Source organism: Otolemur garnettii, unplaced genomic scaffold (assembly GCF_000181295.1).
Source record: "Otolemur garnettii isolate 467f Iridium unplaced genomic scaffold, OtoGar3 scaffold00003, whole genome shotgun sequence".
NCBI classification, from domain to species: Eukaryota; Metazoa; Chordata; class Mammalia; order Primates; family Galagidae; genus Otolemur; species Otolemur garnettii.
The window spans coordinates 29841691-29848279 of record NW_003852398.1 but is presented as its reverse complement, the minus strand read 5'-3'; the positions used below and the strand labels follow the sequence as shown (position 1 = coordinate 29848279).

The 6589-nt window shown below is 44.7% G+C and overlaps 1 pseudogene; it reads right to left on the bottom strand.

Annotated features, from left to right (window-relative positions):
- LOC100947084 overlaps positions 1-3343 on the bottom strand; it is a 4821-nt pseudogene extending 1478 nt beyond the window's left edge.
- Between the last annotated feature and the right edge of the window lie 3246 nt (positions 3344-6589).

Genomic DNA, 6589 nt, shown 5'->3' with positions numbered 1-6589 from the left:
CTTCCTTCCTCCTTCCCTCCCTGCCTTCTTTCCTCCCTCCCTCTCTGCCTCCCTCCCTCCTTTTCTTCCTCCCTCCCTCCCTTCTTTCCTTCCTCCCTCCCTCTCTCCTTCCTTCCTTTTTTCCTTCCTTTTCTTTCTTTTTTTCTATCTTTCCTTCCTTTTCTCTTTATTGCCCAGGCTAGAGTGCTATAGTGTCAGCCTACCACACAGCAACCTCAAACTCTTGGGTTCAAGAGATCTTCCTGCCTCAGCCTCCCAAGGAGCTGGGACTCTAGGTATCTGACAAAACACCCAGCCAATTTTTCCATTTTCAGTAGAGACTGAGTCTTGCTCTTGCTCAGGCTGGTCTCAAACTCCTGAGCTTAAGCAATCCTCCCTTCTTGGCCTCCAAGAGTGTGAGGATTACAGGCTTGAGACACCATGCCCAGCCCTCAATACTTTCTAATTTACTTATTTTTACAGTCTATTCTTGACTCCCTGTATTCATATTGGGGCTGTATTTATATTCTACAAGAGCAACTATCTTTGTCTGTTTGGGGATGTAATTTTTGCAAGCCTCTAAAATAGGATTTCTCACCTCAATTCAATTCAGGTTGGGGGTGGAGAAGGAGGGTAGGAGAAAGGGGAGAAGGGAAGGGGGTTGTTGTGCTCCCACTTAATGGGCACAGCGTAAGGGCATACGGCACATCTCTAGGGCCTGGGACACAACTACAAGAGGGATTCTACCTACCAAATGCGAACACTGTAATCTAGTTGTTGGTATCCTCACAATTAACTGAAATAAAAAAAATAAAATAGGACTTCTCATCCTTGGCACTATTGACCTTTGGGCCGCATATTCTTTGTGGTGAGGGGCTGTCTGGGCAGTGTAGGATGTTTAGCGGCATCTAGGCCCTCTAATCACTAGTTGCCAGTAGCACCCCTGGTTGTAAAAACCAGAAGCATTTTCAGACATTGCCCAGCGTCCCCTGGGAGCACAAATAGTCCCCTGTCAACAACAGTTATTCTTGAACAGTGCTTGCCACGAACAGACATTCAATGATTATATGTTGAAAGAAAGAAAAAAGAAGGAGCAATTGTTAGGAACGTGCTTTGCTCGGGTATTCCCCCAGCACTCATAGTTTACCGTAATTAGCACCAGGAGTGGCTTTCACCCTAGAGCAGTGAAGGGCTGAATGTCAGGCACCATACATGCAAGGGCTGTCTCTGTTCTTGCTTTCATGAAAGGCGGTGTGGGGGGGAGGAAGGTAGAAAGTGAAGGGAGGTAAAGTGAAGTTAGGCGTCAGGTAGAGACACACCCACCGGCAAGTTGCCTGTGAGAGTTACCTGGATTTGCTCACTGAGGTTTCTAAACCTGAGACAATGAGCCCTCTTCCCCGCTCCTGCTTCAGTTTCCTTTACCGCCCTCTCTTCTCCTCAGCGTACCAATGGATCAGTCTGAGGTTTCAACATTTGGTCCTCTCCAAGGACAGTAGTAATAAAAATAATGTTAATAATAAGAGCAGTGCTTGCTGAGTACTTATTATGTACCAGACCCTATACACTATCACTTTATTTATAACAGTCTGCACTCTGGGAGGCTGAGGCAGGAGGATCCCGTGGGCTCAGGAGTTCAAGACCAGCCTGAGAAAGAGTGAGACCCTGTCTCTACTACAAACAGAAAAATTAGCTGGGGCACAATGGCAGGTGCCTGTTGTTTCAGGTGCTTGGGAGGCTAAGGCAAAAGGATCTCTAGAGCCCAAGAGTTTGAGGTTGCTGTGAGCCATGGCATTTTACCCAGGGCAGCAGAGTGAGACTCTGTCTCAGAAAAAAAAAAAGAAGTAGTTTATAACAATCTTGTGAAGCAGGCTTTACCACTAGGCCCCATTCTACAAATGAAGAATCCAAGATTCAAAGAGGTTAAATAATCTGGCCAAAGTGGCATAGCTACTAAATATCCACAGCTGAGGTTGAGAATGAGCTAGAATTATAGAATAATAAGTATACTTAGTATAACTTACAGGTGCACAAGTACATTTAATGTAATTACAGGGATAGCGTTAAGTAATACAGTGACAGTCACAAGACCTGTACAAAAACCAGTCTCATTAATTGACAGCTGTGTCTAACATCGGAGGCCATCACTTCTTTTTGCTCAGAAAATGCATTGCACATGAAATCCTAAAGACAATAATAATTGAAGACTTCTTTCTGGTTCTTTGATTTGCATGTTTTTGAAGGAAAAATATTTTGTAGGAAAGAATGAGGTTGTGAGTGCTATTCAGTGAAAAGATTTAGTGGGCGTTAGTATGATTTGAGGTGTAAAGAAAGGTTGCCTGGCTGAGATTATAGTGGCACTGGCTTCTAATCTCAGCTACCTGGGAGGTTGAGCTAGGGGGATTGCTTTGAGACTCCAGTCTCAAATAATAATGATAATAATAATAATAAAATAAAAGAATGGTTGAGAGTGTTTTTCCTGAAGAATACTTCTCAGGGCCTAATATTCCTTTCTGCTAAATTTGGGGGTTTTTGTTCTGTTTTATTTTTTGGTGACAGATTCTTACTTTGTCACCCTCGGTAAAGTGTCATGGCATCCTAGCCCACCATGTAGGCCACCATCCTAGCCCACTCCAGGCGCCTGCCATAACACTCAACTATTTATAGAGACGGGGTCTTGCTCTTGCCCAGGCTGGTCTTCAACTAATGAGTTCAAGCAATCCACTGTCTCGGCCTCCCAGAGTGGCCAGGATTACAGGTGTGAGCCACCGTGCCCAGCTAGGTTTTTTGTCTGTTGAAAGGTAAATCAGGCACAGGGTACAAAATGCAAAAGAAAAGAAAGGATCCCCAGTGAAGAACAAGTCTCCCTCTCCACCTCCTCGTTTCCTAGCTCCTCCTTCCAGAGGCAACTCCAGTTCCAGGAGAGCCCTTCCAGCTCTGGCTTAAGCCAGCGTGTAGGTGACTCATGGCCTCCTCTGCTGAGGGCTTCCCTGCTTCTCGGCACAGCCACATGCGTCTTCTCATCTGATGCTCTCAGCAAATGCTCCAACAGCATGAAAGGAATTAGTCCATCAGCTCCATGCTTGTCCCCTTCACATCAGTCCTCACATCATTCATCCAGGGTCCTGAGACCTTTAACAAGGTCTGGTGTGCCCACCACAAGTTGCTGCTCCCTCCCAACCTCTTGGAAAAATCTGAACACAAATTGTCCCATGGGCATTTAGTCACAAAGCCCAAATAAAATGGATAAACACTTAATGAGTTGTTTTCTTCTTCTTCTTTTTTAGGTAATGATCCTTGAATTTCCCTTCACATTCACGTTTCTCCCCGCCTTTGCTGGGCTCAGATGCCAGCTGTACGTTGCCATGGTCCGAAGAAGGACCTGTGGGTCTCCCCTGGCAGATGCTGCCACTGTTTTAGCCTGAGGGCCCTGCAGGCAGCCCCTGGCAACATTTTTAATTCAACATCAAACTTCAACTTTAAATTTGAGAAAAAGGGGGGAAAAATGACAAGATGTCAGTGTCTCAGAACCTAACAAGCTGGGCTTGTAAACGTACTCGAGTTGGATTTCTTTGAGGTGGGGGAAGTTTCTCATTCTTTGTGGCCACTGGGAGTGACTATGCCCCATCAAAGAGACCCTAAAGGATGCTGGCAGAGCTCAAAGAGGGTACTTCATCTCACAAAGAGACCTCCACATCTGGGCACAGGGCCTTTTAAATGAAGGCGAGTGGAAAGCTGGCCAGGGTACGTTTTTAAACCCAAAAAGGTAGGTCACAAAACAATGCAGATGAAGGTCTAATCTTTGGGGAAGGCAGAGAGAATATGTGGGTGAATGTACTCCAAAAGTTTGGAGGCTAACTCACTGCCTTCCTTTTTTGGATTTTTTTAATGGATTTTAAAAAAAAATCCATAGTTCTAAGATTGTATAATGTTGAAAATTTTTTCTTTACATTTTGTTATTGTCTGATTTTTTTTTACAAATATCCTATACATTAATTACTTTTATAACAAAAAGCTATATGTATAAAATTTGAAAACAAAAAAAGATAACAAAGCTGGGTTCCTATTCCTTCAGTACCCACAGGCTCCTCTCCTGGGACAGAAAATAGTAAGTCCTCGGTCGTCCAGGCAGCTCGGCTTAGTGCTTAAGTCTCCTGCAATAGTTCAGGGGCCAGTTCACCTGGCCAAGTGCTTGGCACAGTGTGAGCACTGGTTCAGTGTTCATGACTTCCATCTGAATAGAGCCTCACAGTCACCATCAATTTGACCCCCGTGCCTCTGGAAAGTAACAGGAACCACTATTTTAAAAAACAAAAAAGTTTTTTTAGAGACTGGATCTTACTATGCTGCTCAGGCCTGTCTTGAACTCCTGGCCTCAAAGGATCTGACCCACTCCCCTCACCTTGAATAGCTGGGACTATAGGGGAGCCACTATTTTCATCTTCAATTTACATATAAAGGAACTGGGGCCCAGAGAAATGTAAGAGGTAAGCTGTAGCTCAGACTGAAACCTTGTCTTCAGACTGGAAGTCCACAGCACTGACACCCCTGTGCTGGAAGACATTGTGTGTCAGGGAACAGTCTGGTTGATTCCTGACCATACACTGCTCATTTGGGTGGGATGAGAAAGCTTTCCTCTAGAACCAAAAACGTACATTTAGGAATCATTAGAGGCTAATGCTTCTCAGGGTGATATTCTATTATGGTCCCTGCCAGTCATGTTGCTAGACAAAGGGCTTGCCATTCACTGAGTCATGCCACCCCACCTGACTGCCAAAGATCTGCAGGAGTTTAAGGAACTGCAGTTCTGGCAGGGGCTGTCTCTCACTCACCAGCCTAGCTCTGGGACCCGGCACAGTGTTGATGAAATGTGACACTCATTTTTGATGAATAAATGAATCTGGCTCAGAGCTTTAGGGGAGGGAGAATCTTCCTTCTCTTCTCTAAGCTCCAAGTCTGGTTATCCCCATGGCTCACCTCTGATCCTCTCTGCTCCTCATTTCCTACTGAACTGACAACCTGTCTGCTGATTAGAACTTTGACTCAGAAATGAGTGGAATGGGCCTGGTGCAGTGGCTCATGCCACTGGGAGGCCGAGACAGAGGGAGTGCTTGAGCCTAGGAGTTTGAGACCGGACTAGTCTGGTCAATATTCCATCTTGAAAGAAAAGAAGAGAGAGTAAAAAGAAAAGAAAAGTGGTAAAGAGTAAAATCCAAGATGTTAAAAAAAAATTATTCCTTTTGCCCGCACACCTCCCCTCCTCAAAAAGAAATGCAATTTCCCCTCAGCTCTAGCTGCTTTGAGCAGGGGCCATAAAAATAAAAAATGAGAAACAGAGTCAGTTGTTGTCATTTCCAATACAAATGGGCATGTACATTCAGCCTTTATGGCGAGATAACTTCCACTTCCAGTGCTCGGTATTTATTGGCTTTGACTTATTGATAGAACATCCTGGGGCCTGAAGTCCTCCTTCCCACAGAGTAAAGACACCATCAGCAACCGCTCTCTCCTCTCAACCCATGAATAATAATGTGGATGATGATGACGGTGTTATTATTATCATTTGGTATTTAGCCAACGTCTTTCCCCGAAGTACTTAAAGCACTTTATAGGCATTGCCTTATTATTCCTCACAATACCTCCCTGGAGAGAGGCCGAGAACAGAGATTTGATTTCCATTTCACTGAGAGGAGAAGCTGAGACCCAGAGCAATGAAAGGGCTGCTCCAAGGTCACCTGGAGAAACTGGGCTGAGGTTAGAACAAGAACCAAGGGGCCCCATAATGGTTGTTTAAGGGCGCCTTGCACCCACCCCCAGGGAGAATGAGCTCATTCACTGAGTTCTGAGTGTAATAGGACATTAAAAGGGAAATTTTGGCAGAAGTATATTCTAGAGAGAGGCACTGAAACAAAATATAAACATTTTCAAAGTAAGTTGCTGAGAAACCCCCTCAACTACCACAGTGGTGTAAAAGAGCCAGGAGTTGGAATTTAGAGGATTTTTTTTTTTTTTGAAACAGAGTCTCACTATGTTGCCCTGGGTGGAGTGCCATGGCATCACAGCTCACCGCAACCTCAAACTCTTGGGCTTAAACGATTTTCTTGCCTCAGCCTCCCAAATAGCTGGTACTATAGGTGCCTGCCACAATGCCCAGCTATTTTTTTGTTCCAGTTGTCATTGCCATTTAGCTGGCTCAAGCTGGGTTCAAACCCTCCAGCCTGAGTGTATGTGGCTGGCACCCTACCCACTGAGCTACGGGTGCCGCCCAGAGGATTTTTTAAAAAGTAAATTTATATCAGGTTAATGTAAGAGTACAAACAGCCAGGTCAACATGGTTGACTTTGTTAGGTAGAGTCCCTCTTGTGGTTATATCCTACACACAAAAGGTGGGTTAAACACCTCCAACCCATTCCCATTCAGTGAGAGCACCCCCAACCCCCTCCCTCATTATTTCTCCTCCCAACTTGATTTGAAATGAATTTTTCAAAATTCTGTGTGGGCATGCATCAGATCATCTACCGGCTTCATGTTAGTATTGAGTACATTGAATAATTACTTTTCCACTCTTGTGATATTTTATTAAGAGGAAGGTGTTTCAACTCCATCCAGGATA